Below are 26,152 nucleotides of genomic sequence, written 5' to 3' on the forward strand. Positions count from 1 at the left end.
CGCTGACAATGCCTCCCCGGGTGGCGGCTCCTCGCCTCGCTCGGCAGCGGCAGCGGGTCTCCGTGCGTTCCTGGGAGAGCGGTCCCAGGGAACCGGCTCTCCGGAGCCGAGCCGGCCCGCCCTCTGCGTCTTCCCAAGTGAGGGCTCCGGTACCCAAAGCTCATCATTGACACCCCGCTGGCCAAGGTCGGGAGGGGTTGAGGGGTGGAGGGGGCGGCTTCATGTTTCTTTTTTATTCCCCCTATTCCATTCACAGCGAACGTGTTACTAATGGTTAATAAAATGTAGTTTGCGACCGTAAAATGGGGACGGAGCGGTCCCAATAAATGTCACAAGCGATGAGACAAAAAAAAAAAAAAAAAAAAAAGTACCCTGTAACTGTATGCAGGACTGTATTGCTCCCAGTTTTGGCTACAAGATGCACTAAAATAACCTGTTAACACACACCGAAGTGCATCCCTATAATAACCTCCTCAATCATTTATTAAAAGTCGTGTCAAGCAGGCCCGGTATAATTCATCTCTATGCAAATACATCAATGTCAGGCCATTAGTGTATTGCTCAGGTTTTTATTAAAGTGCATTCTTTTTAATTCAGCCCCGTAAAATACGAGCCCCATTGCTCAAGAATTATAGCAACTATTAGAGTAACATATGGGCAACATGCACTCAGAAAATAAAAACCAACAGATAAAGTGGCAGGGTCACATCGCAGGAGCAAACACTTAACAAAATGGCAGCGGGGTAATAGATTTTTCTCCCAGGGCCCTTGGCTACGGGGTGTCTTGGGCATCAACATCCCCGAAAAGGCAAGAGGCTGGAAGTTCCTCGGCCTGTCCTAACCTCGGAACCAGCCCGCAGAGGCATCTTGAGAGTCAGGAGAGGGAAAGCTTCCAGAACCCCGGGTCTGGTCTCCATCTCTGGGGTTCCAGGATTTCAACATTCAGAGAGAAATGCCAACGAAGGGTTTTTAGGGTTGAAGCCATTCTCTCCCCAGCCCCCATCAAGGCCAGTTCTGAACTCTTACTAGGCTAAGGGGGAGCCTGTCCCACCTGGAGTACCTTGTGAGGTGCTCTTTCCTCTCTGTGGGAAGACTGAGAAGGCCTGGGACTTGCAGGCAAATTTCCTTCTCACGTGTAGAAGCCTGGGGTGGGGGTGGGGGATGGGTCTTTCTGCTGAAATCAGCCCATGGCCAAACAGTGACACCTCTTTTGGCTCTGGATTCAGAAGAAACTTAGATGCCCTCTGTAGGAGGGGAGAGGGGGTTGCCACCCCTTCCCCCTTCCCTCCCTGAGCAGCCCAGCAGCTCCTTTCCCTGGTTAGAATGCTTTGCTATGTTTGCTTAACTAGGGAAAGCTGTAGCCCTATCTGAGGGGTTTGGCTGCTATTTCAGGTTCCCAGGCCTGAGGGAGTGGTGATGCTGGTGAACACATCCCTCCAGCCAATACCTAGGTTTGAGGTGTGGGGTGTGTGTGTGTGTGTGTGTGTGTGTAAACCATCTGAAACAGCAGCTGACAAACACACTGGAGAAGTCAGCAGCATCAAATTTAGTTTTTTTTAAAAATTGTTTTTAATTGCCATTAGCACAGTCAATTTCTAGAGTCCTAAAAACAAATTTCAAATCCAAAACAAAACACGGCTCTTGCAGAGGAAGAGAGAAAAAAGAGGAAAAGACTATGAACAATCTCTCAGATTTAATGAGAGAGTCGCCCACATCCTCATCACCCCAGCATGGTAATTGAGCAGATCTATTAACTTGTTACACTAGATTTGTTTAAAGAGACTATTACACAGTCATTTAATCAATTTGTTACACTGGAGGTCCTGACTTATGAGACACTTGCCTTATGATTCCTTAATGACTGAATTAATTTGTTTTAATAAAACCAACATTGTGTACAAGTATATTTCTAGAAATGTAATTTTGGAGATAGAACAGTCCAATGCTTCATCTGATTAGGTCCTTTCTATGGTTTATCAAAGTCTGAGTTTCTGACATAGCTGCTTGTATGGAGTATTTTTCTTTTTTATAGCGCCATTAATTTAATATGGATCATTAGTTCTTTATACACATGCATGTTCTGACAAATGTACCCAATGAATAATGCAGCTAATGTGCTTAAGCCCAAATGCATCACATCATAAACAGAGACCTCTGCAAAAACAACAACAATGAAATAAAACGCCACCTCTAGTCACCACGGCCATCTTCCCGGTAGCATTCTGAGTTATCTTAAGTCTTGTTTTGCAGAGCAAGATGTGTTTGGCCCAATGATTATATCAACATAACCAACTGGGTCTAACTAGATAGCGAACACAAATAGATTTATGGGGAATTAAGGTTGTCTTGAGAGAAGATGCAGGACAAGGAAATTGGTTTTGTTTTTGATGGAAACTGACGTGTGTAGAATAAAATGTAAATAAACAGAAAGTCCCCAAGAAAAGGGACTTGATGTTATTGATTATGTAAAAATAATTAGGACATTACAAATGATAATGCACTACAAATAGTTGGCATTTATGACTCGAGTTTTTGCAGAAAGAAACGATTTAGGCTCTGACACACCATTTGAAAAATGGGGCATGATTGGAGGTGCAATAAAAAAATTAATAACTGAGGGGTTGGAATGATCAGTTTGAAACTGATAACTGATATAAATAATAACTGAATGAGCCTGCTGCAGAGGCAAACATTTGAGCTTAGTGGAATGTAAGGTGGAGTGATGGCCTTACATGATCACTCCAGGCATAAAGTGCTTCTGCATAATGTGAATAACTACACACAGAAGCCAAATATTGACTAAATAGCTTAACAATTATTACAGGGAAGAGGGAGAGGCTGGATATATTTTCAATAAGGATATACTTTACAAATCTTTCTTAACAATGCTGGACAGGCAGCTGTTTGAACTTGATTTCATTTAGAAAAAAGACTGGACTGCACACATATTAACAGTATATTTGAATGCTTTTATGCCCTTCTGTTGGTGTCCTTTTGAAATGAAAATAGACATTAAGTTGATGAATGTAAATAAAAAGATATGGCTACTTCTGCTGTATCAAGAGTAATTATGATTATTACTACATACCAATGAAATTCAGCTTAGAGTTACATGAATGGAAAGAAACCTGCTATAAGAATAGTCTGATAAAAACCTACCAAGCCCTAATTGGTTTGGCTCAGTGGATAAAGTGTTGGCTTGTGGACTGAGGGTCCCAGGTTCGATTCCAGTCAAGGGCACATGCCCCATTTGTGGGTTCGATCCCCAGTGAGGGGTGTGCAGGAGGCGGCTGATCAATGATTCTCTCTCATCGTTGATGTTTCTTTCCCTCTCCCTCTCCCTTCCTTTTTGAAATCAATAAAAAACAAACAAAAAAACCTACCAATATTTCAATAAGAGGTACAACAATCAGATAGGGTTGTATTATTTACTGATTTTTGTTAAACAATTTAATGTTATTCATGGTTTGGATTCTCTTTGAAAAACTAATCTCCCCAATGTGGTTCTGTTGGTAAAATAGGCTATTTTTTGAGTTAGTCACCCTAAAGTTTGTGGATGAAGTGGAAGATGTCATTAGAGTTTTGGTCTTTGAAGCATAAACATTTGTAAAACAAGAAAGACTTTTTGAAATCATACAGTTGTACAGTCTGACATTTTATAAGCTACATTTATCTTTTTCCTTTCACTGTAGCTCAGTGATTTCTCTGCCTGAGACAGGAATGTTTATGATGATAAATCAGTGTTGTTTAATTAGATTCATCTTTACTTCATTTTAATGTTAGCTGGAAATGTATTTCTTAAGTTTATAAAAATGAATAATTTAATCACTTCTTGGTATAAAATAAGTGGCATGAGACCAAAAATCAATGTTGGGTCTTTTTGGAATTTTTGATTTATTCTAAATTCCTTATGTAATATTGTACCGTCTTGCCTTACAAATGAATTTATGCATTTCTTCCTATTTGTAAGCAGCTAATGCAACATATATTTGCTATTTATTACAAAGTAAATGAATCTGACCTTTTGCCCATTTCACCAGTTGCTATTTCTGACTATCCCAAAAAGACTGTTTAAAGTCAACAACATGAAGCATTTGAGGTTACAAGACCAATTCAAGGTCATTTTAATATTGGCAAAGGTTAATTAGATTATTGCATTAAAACAGAAATAGACTTTTACTCAACTTCATCTAAATAAGCATAGACAAGCTTACCTTACCTTTTAAAGTTTCTTTAGAGATTTCTTGGAATGATAAAAGTAACTTTTTGTAAACATAATTTTAAAGTTTTCTTTTTCCCAATTTAAATAATATTTGTCACTTATTGGGTGCTTACTATGCACCAGGCACCGTGTAACATATTTTACACAGCTATACATATCGATAGTTTATAAATCTAATATAATTCTCTCAATAACTCTGAGAAGTAGGTGTTGATCCCCATTTTACAGATAAGGACACTGAGGCTCAGAGGTTACTTACTTGACTAAGATTAACTGGATTCAAACTCAGACTAAATTTAACTGTTGTGCCATCCTGTTTTCATGAAACACATCACACATCATTTCACACTTTTTTATTTTCATTTGTACCTATTGCCTTTCACATAGTTTGATATGATAGAAGGAAAGGGTCTAAGAAATGTACAGAGCGTCTCTGAGTCTAAAAACAATGAACTTTTATACTTACCTCACGTAACACTTTAATAAATAAGTGTTGAGTATGATGCGACATTAGTGTTGTTTACTCAAAACTGTCCCACAGTTTGTATAACAGTAAATACCAAAAATGCAAAAGACCTGCCTAATCTCCACTATTAGGAAGTTCTTTTTTGGCAACTAAGCGAGATGTAAGAGCAAATCATGGGATGCCTCCTTGTGCCCTGGAAAAGTATTTTACTGAACAATCCCTCTGGCTCCTGAAGAAAAGGATCTGCGGGGGAGTTTCTTATGGGACTCCGTGCTCCTAGGGAAAAACCTCTTTCCTAGTAAATCGACTGGTAGATTGTTAATTACACCAGATTAGCTCTCACGAGAGCCCCCAGAACAAAACTTTGACAAGAGGTAACTTTCGATGTCCTCTAGGAATAGACATTTTCAAATACATTTCCTATTTAGAGCCACTTTCATTTTTCTGGTGACTGGGAAAATTTGTTATTTAGATTCTATACCTCAGCACTGTATTATTTTTCATTTGTTTCATCTGGTTATTACCTGCTTTCTCCATATAGGCGAGACTGAATCTTTCGAAGGGAAAAGTGTACATTCTGCTCTAGTCTTTCTCCATCCACGTTATTTTTTTTTTTCTGACTGGCCTCTGAAATGCAACTTGCTGGACTCTTGCAGGCCACAGATAGTAGGAATAATCTTATAAGTTTATATTTAGAATTAATTAAAATTGTACTTATAAATAATTATAAAACAGAAATAGTTCCATTTTCAAGATACTCAATATTATGCACTGGAAGAATTTTCAGGGGAGTGAATTTGGACTCGGAGCAATGGAAGTCCCCTGTTCTGCCTTCCAACCAGCCTTGCCTTTGAGTGCCTGTGAAGTTGGACAGCCTCTGGAACAGCATTTAAGAGACGACAAGCAAAGTAGTCAGACCTTTAGCTTAATGCAGGGCCTGGGGAATTTTTTTCTTTATAATGACAAAATTAAGACAATATAATGAGTATGCCCATCATTCAGAGCCTGGAATTTTCATGTTTTCTAACATAGAATTCAATTCTCATAAATTAAATATGATAGAACTGAAAATCTGATATAAGGGCTTCCATATAACATTTATGGTATTCAATCACTGCTGACAGCTAAAGATATCAATTCCAACCTGAAGGACCACAGATGCAGTAAGTCCTCTTTCCAAATGCCATGTGTTCAGATTCTACTTAAATGGTTCTTGGCCAGTACTTTTCCCTCCCTCCCTCCCTCCCTCCCTCCCTCCCTCCCTCCCTCCCTCCCTCCCTCCCTCCCTCCCTCTCTTCTTCCTTCATTCCCTTTCTCCTCAACCCTTCTTTCTTTCTTCATAAAATATGTTTTTATTGACTTCAGAGAGGAAGGGAAAGGGAGAGAGAGACAGAAACATCAATGAATGCCCCCTACTGGGGATTGAGCTCACAACCCCAGGCATGTGCCCTGACCAGGAATCGAACCATGACCTTCTGGTTCATAGGTTGACACTCAACCACTGACACACGCTGGTCTGGCTTAGCCAGTACTTTTCAGTCACGTTTGGCAGGCTGGATGCCTTTAAGACAAGATATTTCAACTATGAGATCTGGCCATAAAATTACAAGGAAGAAGTCACCCCTATGAGTGGATCTGATTCCCTCCTTAGGTTTTTTCTTGGTCTAATTTGGAATCTAGGCTTATTCTTTTGCTCTTCCTATGGGGCTTTTACAAGATACAATGTCCCACCTTACAAACTTTAGACTGTACTGAGGCTCCAGATTGCACATGGAAATGTAGCATCTACTGGTTTTATGACATGGCATAAATAAATCGAGATAATATTAAATTTACCCATAATAATGCTTGAAATGAAGTAAGGACACAACAATTGGGACCTGTTATTATTGATGTTGTTACTAGTATTACTGTATTACTGTGACTACCACTGTTAATGTTCCCCCCCCACCTTTATTGAGATATAATTGACACATAACATTGTGTAAATTTTAGGTATAAATTGTGATTATTTTATACATGTAGATATTGTGAAATGATTACTACTTTAAGATTAGTTGACATACCCTTAATCTCACACAGTTTCCATTTTTGTTGTGCTATGGTGAGAACATTTTAAGATTTACTCTCTTAGCTACTTAAAGTAAGAAATGCAGTATTGTTAATTATAGTCAACATCCTAGAACTTCATCTTTAAAAAAAAATCTATTTTATTGATTTTTTATAGAAAGGAAGGGAGAGGGATAGAGGGATAAAAACATCAATGAGAGAGAAACATTGACCAGCTGCCTCCTGCACACCTCCTACTGGGGATGTGCCTGCAACCAATGTACTTGCCCCTGACTGGAATCGAACCTGGGATCCTTCAGTCTGTAGGCCGACACTCTATCCACTGAGCCAAACCGGTTGTGGCAGAACTTATTAATTTTATAACTGAAAGTTTATATCTTTTAACCAACATCTCTTAATTTCCCCAATTCCTAACCCCTGAATCACTAGTCTATTCTTTGTTTCTATGAGTTTGGCGCTTTTAGATTCTACATATAAATGAGATCATACATTATTTGTCTTTCTCTGTCTCACTTATCTCCCATAATATTGATACAATGACCTCAAGATCCATCCATGTTGTTCAAAATGGCAAGATTTCCTTCTTTTTTATGGCTGAATAATAGTCCATTGTATGAGTTTACTGTTTAACAAGAGCAGGTTGTAATAAGATCAACATTAGCCATAATGACTCTAATCCATTTGGACTCTTGGGAATGACTTCTGAATTCTGAAGCGCCTTGCTCTGAATGGCTGACATTTTATTTTTGGTACTCCATAGAAGCAAAAGTCATTTGAAGATGCGTTCTTCCCCCACCCCTACTCCTTTTATGGGCTAGCCATAAACATGGCTGTATCTCATTAAATTTAATGAGTCTTCATAAAATAACCATTACATTCTGAAGGTAATGAAAGACTAGCTTTGATGGTTAGTAAATAAACTACCAAGGACAGTTTGATCATGTTTTAGGGCAGGATGAGTACAGGCAACATGAGGAAGGGGTTAGGACATTTTTGTGGTAATACAAGTGAGGGTGTGCCTGGTTCCACTATATGAAAGCCCATAAAGCAATAGTCTTCATTTCAGCCACGGTGTTCCCAGCCTTGGTGTTGAGATGTGATTAAATTGATTGGCTTAAAAATCGGTTAAAATATTTTATGTATATCATGTCATGGATATTGATTTTGAATACTATCACAGTAGACTAGACTAAATAATTATAAACATAGAGGTAGAGCAGATTGAATAGAGTATGCAAATTTATGTAAATAACCCTACAAATCCAGACTTTTCTGATCTAAGAGCCAGGGTACTTTATAAATAGGACTAAGTATTGTAAATCAGGAATTATTAACTTGTGTCTATGGCCCAGTAGGGTCCTGAATTTATATGCAAAATCACATGCCTGTGTATTGAGGGGGTCCATAGCTTTCATTATATTCTAAAAAAGGTTCACACCAAAAGAGTCTACCATAACATGGTATAAATAGTCTAGGTGGCCATATTAAAACAAATTGCATTTGCTCTCTCTGCTTTTCAAGATGTTTTAATTAGAATAAAAATCTGCTACTTATTTGTGATCCAGCCTGAACTAAGAGTTCTTTTAAAAAAATATTTTATTGATTTCTTACAGAGAGGAAGAGAGAGGGACAGAGAGTTAGAAATATCGTTGAGAGAGAATCATCCACCAGCTGCCTCTTGCACACCCCCCACTGGGGATGTGCCCGAAACCAAGGTACATGCCCTTGACCGGAATCAAGTTGCAAACTATTACTTACATGTAAAATAATTATTATTTGATTGTAGCATGGGTGTAATTTTTGTTACATTATAAATATCGCAGATTCAATTTTTTCTACCACCACAGCAGTTTCTGAAGTTATGTAAACCGGAGTGTTATTGCTCTCTAATCTAGTTGAGGTGATGAAATAGTGCCAAAACTCTCATTGCAATTTTATTAGCATATTCATGAGTCGTACTTTTGCAGTGTTGCAGAAACAACACAAATTGGTTTGTGGATTGTGAACTACCCCTTCCTCCTCTCTTCAGGAGTACAGACTGTTACTTAGCAAATCAAGTTGGCCCACATACTTCTGAGCACTAAATTGCATGTTTTCTGCTCTGCCCTTTATTTCCATATTTTCTGTTTTTTTTTTTATTTTTTATTGAATCCCTTATGAATGGACATGTACCATCCAATAAGAACAAGAATTGTGGTTCACATGGCTTGGAAAATTGGAAACTCTAGAAATGCCAGACTAAATTGCTCTGTTTAAAAGAGAAATTTAAATATTTTGATGTTTATTTTATTTTTTGGATGGAAGTTAAGAGTGCATTTGTAGCCCTAACTGGTTTGGCTCAGTGGATAGAGCATCAGCCTGTGGACTGAAGGGTCCCGGGTTCGGTTCCGGTCAGGGGCATATGCCTTGGTTGCGGGCACATCCCCACTGGGGGATGTGCAGGAGGCAGCTGATCGATGTTTCTCTCTCATCAATGTTTCTGACTCTCTCTTCCTTCCTTTGTAAAAAAATTAATAAAAATATATTTAAAAAAAAGAGTGCATTTGTAATCTGAAACTGGCTTGTAGTACACCAAGCCAATTTTCTTCTGCCCTTGGCACATAGCTAGGCCACATACTCCAGCCTCCCTTGCATTTAGGTGTGACTATGGTTCTGAGTGCAGGCCAGTGGGAGGTGGATGAGAGCACTGTCACATACACACTTTCCCTGTGATGATCCATTCCCCCTATGCTCCATCTATTGGCTGGATGTTTATTCTTTGGGCAACTTTGGCAGCTAACAGTTGGAGATGACTGAGCCTTCATTGGCTTGGGGTTCCTGGATGACGCTATGGAGCTCTTGCTCTCCGTTTCTACCTGAACATTAAATGAGAAATACATGTCTTCTGTGATAACCCACTGAGATTTCAGATTTTTACTCCTAAAGCAGCTAGGTAATAGTTAGCTATTACCTCAACTAATTCAATGACACCTTTATTATCTAGATTTTGTGCTGTTTAAGAAAGCTGGTTGCTAGTATTTAAATTTTTATTTAACATGAGAAATGGAACTTTAATAATTAAAACACATGGTTCATTCTGTTGTTTGCTTTATTTTCTTACAATGGTTATATCCTGTGGCTTCTTTGTGACCCATGTTTACTAGTTACATGCTCTGAATGGACACTATACAATTATCCAAACTCAGTTCTTCAATCCCTCATAATAAATTAAGTATTGAGGGAGGTATTTGTGAACATATTCAGACTGGATCAAATACTGACCCACCATATTAGTTAACTAGAAAACTAGCAAAGTCAACTTTACTCGACATCCAACATATTTCAGAAGTAAACACTAGGAATATTGATAATTGTTAAAGCTTATGCAGAGCATTTGGCTTAAAAAAAACCCCATTCACACGATAATGTACAGTATAATGTATGTTTCCTCTGATCTTTGAAAGATTTAATAAGAGATTTTTCTAACCATGAAACATGCATTTTTAAATAAAAAAAAATCTGCTTCACAGTAACAGCAGCATCTAAAATCACACGTTGCTAACATAGTAAAAAATGTTCCTTATTCCCATGCTTAGTAAGCAGCTAGGGAAGTTATTCAAGGTGACCAGGTCTTCTTGGCTAACACTGCTTTTGATTGATATGTTATGTTGCTATGGTGCTTTCAAGAAATGTGAAGCCATTTAGGCTTTCTGTGGGCAGTTAAAGATGGGGGATACCAGGGCACAGGATAAAATTACTATTGAAACTGTAAGAGTAGGTAATCAGGGCAAGAGTTGCTACTGATGCACAAAAGACCACCAGTTCCAGAGATTTTCTAGCTTAAAAGGCTATTAGAAATCAGGATGAAGTTTAAATATGTTATAAAATCTCTTTGGAATCTCTCACGTCAGCCAAGAATCTATTATATTTAAGTTCAGAGCTTATTTTGAACAAATGCAGACAATGTAAGAGGTAGCCTATGTTTGTATATCTTTGAATTATAAATATACTTAATTTAATTTTTCCACGGAAAGATTGCTGCAGACACACATTGTTCACATGATATAATGCAACATAACTGATTTAATTAGAGTCTGTTTCCTTGGCTTACAATCTTTATATTTGAGGGATTGCTTTTTTCATGGGGGGTGGGGGGAACTATCAGTGGGTAACATGATTTAGGAGACAATAGAAGAGAATACATTCCCTTTGCTTTTTTTTTTTCCTTCTTTTTTTTCTTTTCTTTTTCCCCCCAAGCTTCAATCCATTGCTCAATTTGAGTATGGAAATGCTGTTTGTCAAAGACTTCTTGACACATGAATTTTACCACAAAGTATCAGCGCATCTACTGCTTGGACTTTTAACTCCTTTATTGTACAGTATACAGCTAATCCAATTTATTGCTACAAACATGGTTTGTGCAGTTATGCCTGGCCATAGCACAAGGGTTTTCTTTAAACTGGTGGGTTTTCTGAGGGTTTATTTTCCTTTCTGCAGCGGAAAAAAGTCAAAAAGAGTCCTATCTTACTTGATCAAAATGATGGTGTTGAGTCCATCGTGTGGAAGAGTGGGATTTACAGAGAGCTGAGAAGCTCTTGTTGCCTTTGGGACCAACCAGACAGAGCCTGGTCCACAGGGCATCTAGGGAAGAATCTGGGGAAGTGTGGTGTGAAAACTCAGGGAAGAATAGTAAGGAAATAGCTATCAATCTCTTGGAGAAAAGGGAGTAAGTGATTTTACTTGATTGTTGCACTATTGGTGAGCTTGAAATAAAGTGGAGGAAAAACAGGAGTTTAAAAATTGCATTTAAAAAGATGAAAAACATAATGCAGAAAAGTCAGTTTCTTGTTTTTTTCCTATTTTTATTTTTAAGGACAGGGAGTGCTTATTGTAAGAGACTTATTCTCACTTTCCAGGGATAAGCACCGTGAACTGCTTATATAGCCTATGAGATGCTCTTTTTGCATATTTAAACACAATAATTAAAAAATAAAGGATCACCTAGACACATGCTCTATTAGCAGCTTTTAAAAAATGTACCAGGATGCTGTGCCAATCTATCTCTGTTCATACAACATAGCACATGTGGTCCTAACCAGTTTGGCTCAGTGGATAGAGTGTCGGTTTGCGGACTGAAGGGTCCCAGGTTTGATTCCGGTCAAGGGCATGTATAATACCTTGGTTGTGGACACATCCCCAGTAGAGGGTGTGCAAGAGGCAGCCGATCAATGTTTCTCTCTCATTGATGCTTCTGACTCTCTATCCCTCTCCCTTCCTCTCTGTAAAAAAATAAAAATTAAAAAAAAACATAGAAAAAAGGGCAAAATTTCAAAAATCACTCCTCACCCCAGTGATACTTGTCCTTGTATAGCTCCCTCTCCTTTAAGTGTGGGTGGAATTTCTGAACAGAATAAACTATCACTACCCGGATTATGTTATTGATACATTATATGGCACAAGGGAGTTGATACAGGTTTTCCTATATAGTAGAGAGTTTTTCTTCAGCAGATGAGCAAGAGAAGTCAGAGAGATTTGAAGTGCGAGAGGGATTCGCTGCGAGGGAGATTTACTGCTGGCCTTGAAGGATCTGGCAGCTGCCCTGTTGTGAACTGCTTATGGGAGGGCCATAGGCAAAGTTGTGTAAGCAGCCTCCAGGAATCGAGAGCAGTCAGCTGAACCCGAGCAAGGTCAGGGGAACCTTCGTTCTGCAACCATAAAGAACTGACATCAGCCAATAATCTGAATGAACTTGGAAATGGATTCCTCCCTACACCAGCCTCCAGAGGAGAATGCAACCTGGTTGACACCTCAGCTTTAACTTAGTGCAAGGCAGAGCAGAGACCCAGATATGCTGTGCAAGACCTCTGCCTTTAGAACCATGAGCTCATAAATGGGTGTTACTTTAAGCCACTAAGTTTATGGCAATTTTTTTTTAGAGGAATAGACAACTAATGCAGTGTAGGTCTTGTGCCTTCAAATTCCTCATCTATGCTGACTCCAGAGAGATAAAAGGTCAAACCAAATGAACTTCAGAATTATAGAAATGTGATATTCAGTTATTCATTCAACAATATTCATGGACCACTACTAAGTGCCAGTCCTAGGTGCTGGAGATACAACTTTGAGCAAAACAGACAAAAATATAGGCAGTCAATTTCTTAAAGGAGCAAAAGGGAATTAAGCCTTACAATAATCCACATGTTTTATAGTACTTTATATATCACAAAGCATTTTTTATACATGTTCCTATTCTGTTTCCTATTGAAATTTTCACTGTGAGGTAGATATTGTTATTCTTTTGAACCCGTGCTCCTGTCCTAAAGATGAAGGGCCTACACAAGCTCACCCAGCTACTCATGGGAGAGCTGGGACTCTGCTCTCTACAGTATATCACACAGATAGTCCCAGAGGTCTGTTCTACAATAGCTAGTATTTTAAAGAGTTTTTGTAATGTACCTGGCAGTGTGTTGAATGTTTTACATGAATTATCTGATTTAATCTTCACAACCATTCTGTAAGGTTGCTACGATTACATCTAATCTTCATTGTACAGCTGAGGTGCTTGAGACTTATCAAGGCTAACTGTTCCATGGCAAAGCCAAGGTGAAAACCCTGGCAGCCCTTTATAGTTTTCATTGAGAATATGGTAACATAAGGAACACTAGCAGAGGGCCAAACATTGTCTAATTATTAGACTTTTATCACTGCTACCAAAATGGTGACGCTAGAATTATGCCCCCAAAATGTTATCTTAACTGCTTACTCTGAACTGTCAACTCATGAATCTACACTTCTCTCAGATAGAGTTAAGTCTCCAAGAGATATATATTTTAATAGTTTTTTAGTCACAATAACAGAGGCATCTTTATTAAATTACTAGAGGTCTGGTGCACAAAATTTGTATACAGCAGGCTGTTGTCCCTCAGCCCAGCCTGAACCCTTTTTAATCTGGGATCCCTCTCACAATCAGGGACCACTGGCTCCTAACCACTTGACTGCCTGCCTTTCTGATTGTCCCCTAACTGCCTCTGCCAGCCTGATCGCCACCTAATCATTCCCTTGCCAGCCTGATGGCCCCCAACTGCCCTCCCCTGCCAGCCTGATCGCCCCTAATCACCTCTGCCTTGACCCTCACCACTGTGACTTTGTCTGGAAGGAAGTTGGAAGTCTGAAAGATGGGTGGTCACCCAGTCTAATTAGCATATTATCTTTTTATTAGTACAGATGTTTCAGATTATCTCAAATTATATTGAAATCACACACACACACACACACACACACACACACACACACACACACACAGAGCAGCCTGTCTCATTTCTTGAAAGTAAGAATTTCCATGTTAGCTGTCTTCCTTCCTTTGCTCTATAAAAACCTTTTTCCAATTGCAGGTGCTACTCTGGTGTTTTAGGTTTTGATAAATGAGTTCATGTCTGAGCTGTCCATTTCATTTAAAACAATAATAACTTTGATTGTGTCTCCTTCACCTTTTGTCATTAGAGCTAAAGAGTCTTACTTTAAAAAGGTTTAATTCAGCCTTGTCCTGTGTGGCCCAGTTGCTTAAAGCACTGTCCCATGCACATAAGAGTCCAGGGTTGGTTTGATTCTCTGGTCAGGACATACACCCAGGTTGCAGGTTTGATTCCTGATAAGGACACATACCCAGGTTTCAGGCTAGGTTTCAGGTTTGATTCTTGGTTAGGGCACATACTCAGGCTGCAGACTATGGTCTCTCACATCGATGTATCCTTCTCCCTTTCTCTCTAAAATCAATAAAAACATATCCTTCAGTGAGGATTAAAAAAAAATTAACTTTGAAGACTATAGCCTTAGTCATTCCACTCATTACTATTGAAATAGTCTTTAAGGTTTTCTGTTTTTGAACTGTGGGGACCAGAACTTTGTATATCATTTATGATTAGGTATAAAAGTAAGATTCTATTTCTTAATTTTATTTACCCTGCTCTTAACAGCAGCAAGACCCTGGGAAAGGCTCACAATGATTTGTAGTTTCATTTCCTGGGTGGTGACCCTCAGTCCTGTATCTTTTATGTATGTTTGGAAAATTTCCTAACATTCTATTGTGACAATATTATTTAATATCTGTTTTAAAACCACATTTAATTTTATATCTAAATATTATTTGCAAGCGCTTTTTTTTCTTCTAAATGAGATAACAGCTCTTTTAGAGGACAATTTCTGGTATAAATGGATATTTTTGGAAATCCAAATCAGGTTTTGTGTTAGGTTGCTATTTTATAAACTTAACCTTGAAAATAGAATATTAAAGATAATTTGATTCAAAGTTCTCCCTTCATAGATGAAATTGAGGCCTGGGAAGGACAAGTGACAGGATCTAGGCAGGCTAGCTAGCTACTGGCAGTGAAAATTCGGTAAGGAAACTTGAAACAAATCTACTGATGGGAAGGAAGAGACAATTGGGTTAAATATAGGAACTCTTATTACACTGCTATGACTTTTTTGATTTTTCTTTTTTCTCTTATAAAGTAGGAAAAGTAGGAGCTTAAGAACCACCATTTTTATCTTTAAAGGTCAGGTATGAATAACTCTGTTTTCTTTTGTGGTAGAGAAAAACAACGAGAATCAAAGAACATTTTCACAAACACTTGTCAAAGTGGACTGAGATCTTGGAGCCCATGGACTTGGCCCAGGAAAGGACCTGAGTCCTAGTTAATTACCTCGACTTAAGAAGAAGCTTTCTTCTCAATTCATGCATAAAATTGCAGTTAAGAATTACAGTGTAGGTGCTCAATTGTATTTAGATACTTAATTTTTCCAAATTCTGGGTATTGTATATAAATTTAAAAATATTTAACATCGTTATATCAATATTTTCGTAGTTACTTAAAACGGAGATGAAACATGTGATAATGTTTCTCTGGTTACCTAGCTAATTGGAAGTTTGACCTCCATACATAGAAGTACTGCTTCTCTTCTTGACCAGGTTAAGTCTACCTGCAAGCAGAGTAGTCAGGGAAACCGAGCAGCTGTTGATTTTGCGTTTCCACACCTCAGCATGTGAAGTGATGATAGCAGATGTTTTACTGTAGTGAAGCTTATCTTTCACTCTCACACTTTTGATTCATGCACTGATGGTATCTTTCTAAAGTTTCTACACTTTCTAGTGATTTGTTTCACTATTTTTAAATTCTTAGTGCCTACAACAACTTGGATATTTCATATTGTAGGAACTCTCTGCCCTGAATATTTTCTAATTATTCCACTAAAGGCATACTCACTTATTTCCACCCAATTTTTTCGAAGTTATTTTCCCATGAATCACATAATGACTCATTTTAAATAACAGTTTTAATAAAAATATTATTAAAGCCTTTTGGATTTTTTTGTTTGTTTTTGTTAATCCTCACTGAAGATATATATATATATATATATATATATATATATATATATATATATATATATTAAGAGAGAGTGGAAGGGGGGAAAGAGGGATAGAGAGAGAGAGAGAAACACCAATGTAAGAGAGACACCACATTGATTGGTTGTCTCCTACTCAGGGGCTGGGGATCAAACCTACAACCCAGGTAAGTACCTTTGACCTGGAATTAAACCTGAGACCCTTTGGTTCAAGGGCCAACACTATAACCACTGAACAACACCAGTCAAAGCCCTTTTATAAATTTAATGTTAAGATAACTTTTATGAACACTACTTTTGCACAATATCATATTAGTATCTTGTTATAGAAATATTGTGTCATTTACAAAATGACATTAACATCTATTAAAACTTCTCTATATTGCATTGATTTTGCTCCTAATTGTTAATGTTACCTGGAATATTTCATTTCAGGAGTGAAAGAGGATCAGTAGAATGTAGTGGTAACCAGTTGGTTAAATCCCACTGTTATTGGAATATTTTAAAATTAATTTCCAAAATTAATGTTAAGAGAGTTCATACAAAAAGTTATATTTCTAAGATTTCTATTCTCCTTTTTTTTTTGCTTCCTTTAAAATATATTCTATTAATTTCCTACAGAGAGAAAAGGAGAGAGATAGAGAGTTAGAAACATCAGTGAGAGAAAAACATTGATCAGCTGTCTCCTGCACACCTCCCACTGGGAATGTACCCACAACCAAGGTACATGCCCTTGACCGGAATCAAACCTGGGACCTTTCAGTCCACAGGCTGACCCTCTATCTACTGAGCCAAACTGGTCAGGGCTTCCCTTTTATAATAGAATAGCTGAAAACATTTGGTTTGCATCCTATATATCAGCAGTCTGTTGGAACTCTTTAGATGCGCCACATGTTACACTGATTGCCTGAGTTCCTGCCTTAACTCTTCAGCCTTCTATATTACCTGCATAACAAAGGTGGAAGCAAATATTAAAGGCTTAAATTCAGAAAGTAATTAGTTCCAAAATTCCCATCTTCCTATGAGCATGTACATTTATACATCAAATTCAGTTCTCTCAGTCTCTGTTATCCAATATAATGGACACAGAGAAGCTAATCATTAACTGAGAAAAATGATTAGAATCCAGTGTTTGTTCTTTACTTCTTTAAAAAAAAAATTATTGATTGCAGAAAAAGGAAGGGAGAAGAAGAGAAACATATATGATGAGAAAGAATCGTTGATTGGCCACTTCCTGAATGCCCCTTATAAGGGATAGAGCCCACAACCTGAGTATGTGCCCTGTTTGGGAATCGAACCTTTACCTTCTGGTTCATGGGTCAACACTCAACCACTGAGCAACACCAGCCAGGTTAGAGTCCAAAGTGTTTGAATCTCTGAGTAAGGAGAACCAGTAGCTTTTTCTTTGCCCTCTCACAGTCCGGGACCCCTTAGGGGGCGTCTGCCTGCCTGCTCCCCCACGGGCCTAAGCCAGCAGGCGGACCTCCCCTGAGGGATCATTAGTGCTGCTTTAGAGGCGAGAGAGGCTCCCCCCACCACCACTGTGCTTGCCAGCCATGAACCTGGCTTCTGGCTGAGCGGCACTTTCCCTATGGGAGCACACTATCCACCAGGGGGCAGCTCCTGCTTTGAGCATCTGCCCCCTGGTGGTCAGTGCACGTCATAGTAACTGGTTGTTCCACATTTTGGTTGATTTGCATATTAGCCTTTTATTATATAGTATTTGTCAACACATTAAGGATATTAAAAAATTTGGAAAAGCTATGCTAATCAACTAAAGCTGCTGCCACTGCCTGTCTCCCTGGACCTGGGGCTCAGAAGGCCCAGCCAGGACACCTGCCAGGTCACCTGGCACCGGCCTCATCTACCCACAGCCACTTTCCACCTCCCACCAGCTCCTGGAGGTGGGTGGAGTTGGGATGGAGGCTTCCGTGTTAAAGCAGCACTGTTGGTGTAGACCAGATACATGTGGGCTTTCTGATGAGAACCCATAACATCCCTTCACGAACGTGTTCTTAACTGTTCTGAGATCACGCTCCCAGCCTTGGTGACTCTCAAATAGGCCTCAGTAATTCCACTTGCCCAATGCAAAGACTGACCCTGGATTCATGGAGACCGAACCCCTGGCCAGGAGCAGACATGCTCTTTCAAAAGGAAGGTCACCTTGTCTGCAGGTCCCTGTTCTTTGTCACTTTGAATATTTCTTGCCATGTCCTTCTCTACCCAGCAAAGCTCATTTGGAATTGAAAGCCAGATAAAGAACTTCACAGACAAGAAAAAGCTAAAAGAGTTCATCACCTGATCAGGGGTCAGCCGGTGGCCAATGCCTGCAGCCCCTCTCCTAGCCATTGAAGGCCTCCGGCCAGACCCCACCATGCACGAATTCATGCACCTGGCCTCTAGTGTGTCATAAGAGAGCTATGAGGTGAACAATTTCAATAGTTCACATAGGGCTGAGAGATGATCAATTCTATCGAGCCAGAGTAGAGAAAACCCACTTAACATTTGGGGAAATTAATAGATACCTCAGAAGTGTCATTCCTCACTGTCAGGGCTAACTTAGTCTGAGAGTAGAGTTCCTGTTAAATATGCCCTAACAGAGTTTTTTAAAAATCTTAAAAGAATTAAGCTATAACTTATCTATCAAAACAAATTTCAAAAACAAACATATTCAGTATTCAACCATATAACATCTACAATGCCCAACATCAAAACTAGTAGATATGTGAAAAGCATGTGTGACCCATAGCCATGACTAGAAAATCAGTCAATAGACATAGAACCAGAAATGACAGAGATAATGGAGTTAGTAGACAAGGACTTTAAAATAGCTGATATGTTTTCAAGAAGTTAATAGAAAACATAATGAAAAGAAATTTGAAAGATATATAAAAGGACAAAATGAAATTTTAAAATTTCATTTTAGCTATTATAACTATCCAGTGAATTTATATATATATATATATATATATATATATATATATATATATATATATATTTATAATAGCTAAAATGATACAGGTGAAAAATTAGTGACCTTGAAAATCTAGAAATAGAAAATCTTCAAGCTGAAAGAGAGAAAAAATATTTTAAAAATGGAACACAGTTTCAGTGAGCTATGGGACAATATTAAGAACTTTAACATGCATGTAATGGAGATCAAAGAAAGGAGTATGGGGCAGAAAGAAAATTTAGAGAAATAATAATAAAGGAATTTCCAAATTTGATAAAAGGTATAGACTTATAGACATAGAATAGTTGACAAAACAAAAATAGAGCCAGAGACATAGAAGCATCGAACAGACTGTTAAACTTCAGAGGGAAGGCAGGAGTGGGGGTGGTGGTTAAGAGATCAACCAAAGGACTTGTCTGCATACTTATAAGCATAACCAATAGACACAGACAGTAGGGAGGTGAGGGCTTGAGCTGGGGGGCAGGAGCAGAAGGGGACAGGTCAATGGGGGGGGGCTGGAGGGGAAGGAGGAAGGAGACATATGCAATAATTTAAACAATAAAGAATTTAAATTAAAAAATAAGCATGAATAAAACCATATAAGGCATGTAATAATTAGAATACTAAAAACCAGTGCTGAAAAGCAAGTTTTAAGAGCAATTATAGTAAAAGGTCACATTATATATAGTTAAACAAAGATAAGAAAGACCACAGATATACATCATGGCCAGTGGGGTTAAATCTCAGTTATGAAAGACTGGTTCAGTATTTGAAAATCAATTAATGTAATTTATCATGGTAACAGACTACAAAAGAAAAACTATTTAAAATCATATAAATAGATGCAGAAAAATCATTTGACAAAATCCAACTCCAAAACATGACAAAAACTCTCAGTAAATCAAGAATAGAGGAAAATAAAGGAAAACTTCCTTAACTTGATAAAGAATTATGTATAGTATCAGGTGGGTACTAGATTAATCAGAGAGATCACTTCATGAATTATTTAAATTTCCAACAATTGTGCTGTACAACTGAAGCTAATATAATATTGAATGTCAAATGTAATTGAAAGAAAGCAACATTTACAAAAAATTGTAAGGAGGTGAGGGTAGTTGATGGAGGAGATTTCTGTAGATGGGATGAGGAGACAAGGTCTTGAGATATGACAAAAGGAAGGCAGATAGAGCAATTGGCATGGTGATTTGCCATATAGTAAGCTAACAATATAGTTTTTAAATATTAAGGTGGTCAGAGTAAACCTCTGCTTATTATTTTGAACTTATGCCATACCTGTACCATACTTTTTTTTTTACACATAGCTTTCAATATTTATTCCAAAAAGTAAAAAATACTTATTGCTGCCAAATAACTGCTATCTTCTGACTTCAAACCCTGAGATTCTGAAAGCTTTCCAAGAGTATCTTCAGATAATTTGCACCCAGGCCAAATCTGGCTTTCATTAGCCATTAAAAAATCAACGGCAACTTTAAATTAAAGAATAAAAGAGACTTTCCCCAAATTTAGACTCACATTAGCATGTGAGAGACCCTACATCAGCAAAAATCTTCCTTTTTTAATCAACCTAAACCTCTGACTAAATTAATAAGAGTCGAGTTTGACCTTTAAAATGCTAAAAAATACAGTTCCCAGTATAATTCTTGTTCATCCCTGGACCAAACCATTCTCATAGTAAATTATGGCACTAACAGCTGGCTGCCAATGAAGTCAACTATTAATTGTATGTTCACTGCACTGCCTGATATAAATCAATATAAGTAATGAGCAATTGTCCTCGGTCTATAGATACACAGACCCTACATTGCAAAAATAATTTAAGATTGGCTGTCAGCCTTCTCATGTCACACGGTCTTTGTATCTTACTGAAGATACAGCAAAAATACAGAACCCACATTGGAAATTGCCTGATCTAGTGACTCTGCAGAAGACTTCTAGTCATCTCTATGAAAATGACAGTAGAAATAATTTTTGATTGTGTATTCCAATAAACAATTTCTTCTTTTTTGCAAGTCCTAGGGAAATCTGTAGAATGGGCCTCATGATCTCACCACTTTATAATCTCAAACTCACACAATTCCTTCTCTGTCCATTACCTTCTACTTTTTCTACTCTCTCTTTTCTACCACATTGGCCCTCCATCTTCATAAAGGTCTCCAGCCTCCCTGCTTTCCTACTTCCCATTGTTATTCAGCTTCTTTCATCTCTTTACTCAGTTTCAATCTTATGACACTAATGACAACTGACACTCTCATTTTACAGTTGACCATTCCCACCTTGGGATTATACTAAGCCACCCTGGCATTTCCTATTTATGACTTCTGGCAGTCAGACTCTATCAAAAATCCATCTTGTCTAATTTTGATAGGCCCTCTATATAACCCAAAAGTAGTTAAGTGCAGATTTTGCAAAGTGGCTTCTGTAAGACACTCTCAGACTACATTGACAAGTGTTTTTTTTTTTGTGTGTGTGTGTGTGTGTGTATGTATGTGTGTGTGTGTGTGTGTGTGTAGGATTCCATCCTATCCAATAAAAGTAATATGCAAATTGACCTTACCTCCGCTACACCCACAAGCCATGACCACCAGCCAATCAGGAGCAAGTATACAAATTAAGCCAACCAAGATGGTTGTGGCCACAGCACAAGCAGGAGGCTTGAGTTGCCCTCGGCGATGGAGGAAACCAAGCTTTCTGCACACCCTGGCCTGCCTTGGCCTCTGCTTGAGGACACACAGTTTCAAATATAAAAGATAAATAAGTTCCACATACCAGGGTCTTGGGTCACTGGGGGATGTGGCCAGCCTGAAAACCACCACAGGCCCCTCACCCAGGCCTCCCCATTCCTTAAGGGAACCCCCACTCTGATCCAGGACACCCTTCAGGGAAAACCAGCAGGACCTAATCCGTGCACCAGGCCTCTATCCTATATAATAAAAGAGTAATATTCAAATTGACCATCACTCCAACACACAAGATGGCTGTCCCCATGTGATCAAAGGTGGCTGTCTCATGTGGACACAAGATGGCCACCACAAGTTGGCCAGCAGGGGAGGGTAGTTGGGAGGAACCAGGCCTGCAAGGAAGGCAGTTGGGGGCAATCAAGCCTGCAGGGAAGGGCAGTTAGGGGTGACCAGGTTGGCAGAGGGAAGTTGGGGGAGGGGGGAAACCCAGGCCTGCAGGGGAGGGCATTTAAGGGCAAACAGGCTGGTAGGGGAGCAGTTAGGAATCAATCAGGCTGGCAGGGCAGTGGTTAGGGGGTGATCAGGCTGTCAGGCAGAGCAGTTAAGGGCAATCAGGAAGGCAGGCAGGCGAGCAGTTGGGAGCCAGCAGTCCTGGATTGTGAGAGGGATGTCTGACTGCCTGTTTAGGCCAGATCCTACTGTGAGACATCCCTTAAGGGGTCCCAGATTGGGTGTGGGCTGGGCTGAGGGACAACCCCCCTCCCCCATGCACGAATTTCATGCACTGGGCCTTTAGTCTATATATAGAAGGATAATATGCTAAGTGTCTGTCCAGGTAATGACTTCACGTAGCAGCGCCTGGCTTCCTCTTCCTAGAGACAACTAACCTCCTTACAGTTTCTTCAGCCCAGAAACATGACTTGCTTTATAGCCAGGTGGAAACATTTACACTTTAATCAAATATCTCTGAAGCTTTTTCCCATGTATCATCTCATTTGATCCTCACAGAAGTCCTGGGGTAGGTAGGTAGGAGACTCAGTGGAATCCTATTTTCTTTTCATTAGCTGGAAAGTGGAGATTTAGAAAGTGTAGAAACTTAACCTAACTGAAAAGAACTAGAAATGGTGGACTTTGAAAATGACTTCAGGTTTTTCTATTTTCTCACTATGCAGAATATAGTCAAACACTGTTGCAGTTAAATATTTTATCCTTTGTTCTCCCTGTGTTATCTACAATAATAATCTGCTTCATGTTGATATTTACTGCTGTGTTACCTGAAAGAGAAGTTGGGGTGCTTCACTGGGTTGGAAAAAGTTTAGCTACATCAGAAAGCAGGTCTAATTAAGCAAGTTTATTTTATATATATATATTGTCTTGTGCATGTATGATACATATAAAGCTCTAGCTGGTGCCAATCACACATATATGTTTTGATCTGTCATTGTCAATTGTGAATTTGGTTAATGCTTTTAATATAGAGATAGGGCAAACAGAGATATTAAAATATTTCTTCTAATTAATTTCCTATCAATGTGCATGAATTTGTGCACCAGGTCATTAGTAGTTTTATAAGCTTAGAAAAACACTGGTTTAAATGAAATTAAACTAGCTCTTTTTTTTCAGAACTTAATAGAATCTGGTGTACCAGTATGCTACAGAGAAAATAATAATGGATAAGATATGGAAAGTGTCAGTGGGCTTAAAAAGTTGATGAATTCTAGAAAAACGTGTTGAAGTAGAGTAAGTGACATGATGATTTATTAATTTTAATTTTTTACAGCATTTTAGATGTAATTGATATGTAAAATTGTACATGTTTAAGGTACACAATATATTGGTTTGATACATTTCTATATTGCAAAATAATTACTGCCATGAAATAGCTAACACTTCTATCCTATCACATATTTACCATTTCTTTTTTTGTGGTGAGAACATTTAATATTTACTTTCTTAGCAATGTTCAAGTATGTAATTTAGTATTATTAATTACCAGAGGCCCAGTGCACAAAATTATGCACTCAGGGGTGGGGGGGGGGGTGTCCCTCAGCCTGGCTTGTGCCCTCTTGGACATCCTTAGTGCTGCTGTGGAGGTGAGAGAGAGGCTCCTACCACCACCGCTGTGCTTGCCAGCTGTGAGCCTAGCTTCTGGCTGAGGGGCACTCCCCCTGTGGGAGTGCACTGACCACCAGGGGGAAAGCTCCTGCATTGAGTGTCTGTCCCCTTCTGGTCAGTGTACATCACAGCGAGCATTTGAGCAGTCTTAGCATATCATTAGCATATTATGCTTTTATTGGTTGAACAGATAATATATTATATAGGATAATAAAAGCCAAATATGCTAAGTGTCCAGTCATCCGGTCGCCCATTCAACTAAAATGTAATATGCTAATGATATGCTAAGACTGCTCAACTGCTCACTATGATGTGCACTGACCACCAGGGGGGTAGTCACTCCAACTAGTAGGTTAGCTTGCTGCTGGGGTCTGGCTGATTGAGACTGAGTGAGACAGGCCAGATATGCCTGGAGTCCTCCTGTGGGCTCTCCTTGGCAGGCTAACCTCCTGCATCCTTCCCCAGCCCCAATTGTGAACCGGTAAGGTCCCTCAGCCTGGCCTGTATCCTCTTGCAATCCAGGACCCTTCAGAGGATGTTGGAGAGCTGGCTACAGTCCAATCCTGCAGGCCAGGCTGAGGGACCCCACTGGTGCACAAATTCATGCACCAGGCCTCTAGTTTAGGATAATCACCATGCTATATATTAGATCCCCAGAACTTGTTAATCTTAGAACTAGAAGTTTGTACCAATAAATATCTCCCCATTTCCTCCACACACTTATCTCTGGTAACCACCATTCTACTCTCTGTTTTTCACCGAGTTTGGCTTTTTTAGATTCCACATATGGCTGATATAATCAAATACAATATTTTCTTTTTCACTGTCTGACTTATTTTACTTAGCATATGCCCCCTGGGTTTATCCAAGTTGTAGATGTAGCAGGATTTTCTTCTCATGGCTGAATAACATTTTATTATATATATATTAATAATATATTTAATATTTATTCATTCATTCATTGATGAAAATTTAGGTTGTTTCCATATCTTGGCTGCTATGAATATTGCTGCGATAAAAGGGGGACCTTTGAGGTCCATTTTTTTGTATTCCACCCAGAAGTGGAATTCCTGATTCATATGGTAATTATATTTTTAATTTTTTTGAGGAAACTTCTTACTGTTTTCCATAGTGGTTGTACCAATTTACATTCTAACCAACAATGTACAAGGGTCCCCTTTTCTCCACACCCTTGTCAAAACTTGTTATCTCTCATCTTTTTAATGATAATCAACATGGCTAATTTCGTGCTACCAATATGACCTCAAAAAATGAGGAACTGGTGGGAGATGCAACCTAAGAGGAATGGCTGCTGCTCACCACTGAGATGAAGGAGTGTATGGTAGCAGCTAGGTTTCTGGTTTGAACAAACAAGTGGACGTTAATGCCATTGGCTGAGAAGGTGACACTGTTTTGAAGAGCAAGTTTGAAAGGGACAATGATAAGTTTTGTTTAAGACATGTTGTGGCTGAGTTACAATGGTCCATGGGAATTGGATAAATAGCGTTTGTGCTTAGGAGGAAGTTCCAGCATATAATCTGGAGTTGTTGGGATATATAGGTGATGGTTGAAACCATGGAAGTAGATACAACTTCCTAGGTAGCAAGAAGAGTGGGTAAAGAAAACAAAATTGAGGATTTCATTGCTCCAAAAAGCTGCCTACTGGATACATTTTGTGCTTCTAAAGTCTCCTGTCTGCATTTTAGGCTCTGAGGGTTATTTACAGGAGAAACAGGTTTGGGGACTGCATGTCCAGCCTCCCAAACTAGAGTTGTATGTCTGCTCTGATTTTGGTTTTTTAAAAAAGTAGTAGTTACTGTGAAGACAACATTGGTATTCTATTCTTGTTTTCAGATTAGAGGGGGCCAAGATCAGAGCTTTTAAAATTTTACTATATTTAGAAGAGACAAGTTGTTTTTATTGAGTAGGTGGGAAAATCATATGAGAAAATGGAATGATCCACAGTCAGTATAAAAATCGCTATAATCAAGAACATAACAACAGCCAAGTTCAGAAAGAACAGAATGGAGCCAAGACAAATACTATCTCCCTTGCCTTCTCTTCCAAGTGTAGGAAGAATTAGGGAGTAATGGTGAGTATATGCAAAAAGAAAAATTCTGTGTGATTTTTTTTTTATTCATCCAGAAATAGTTATGATACCAGGAAAAGGTAAGTTTAAGCCTCCATCAGTTTAAAATTTCAAATCCCCTTCCACATCCTTCTTTGACTTCCTTTCCATTACACTACCC

Source organism: Pipistrellus kuhlii, unplaced genomic scaffold, assembly GCF_014108245.1.
Source record: "Pipistrellus kuhlii isolate mPipKuh1 unplaced genomic scaffold, mPipKuh1.p scaffold_m20_p_1, whole genome shotgun sequence".
Lineage (NCBI taxonomy): Eukaryota > Metazoa > Chordata > Mammalia > Chiroptera > Vespertilionidae > Pipistrellus > Pipistrellus kuhlii.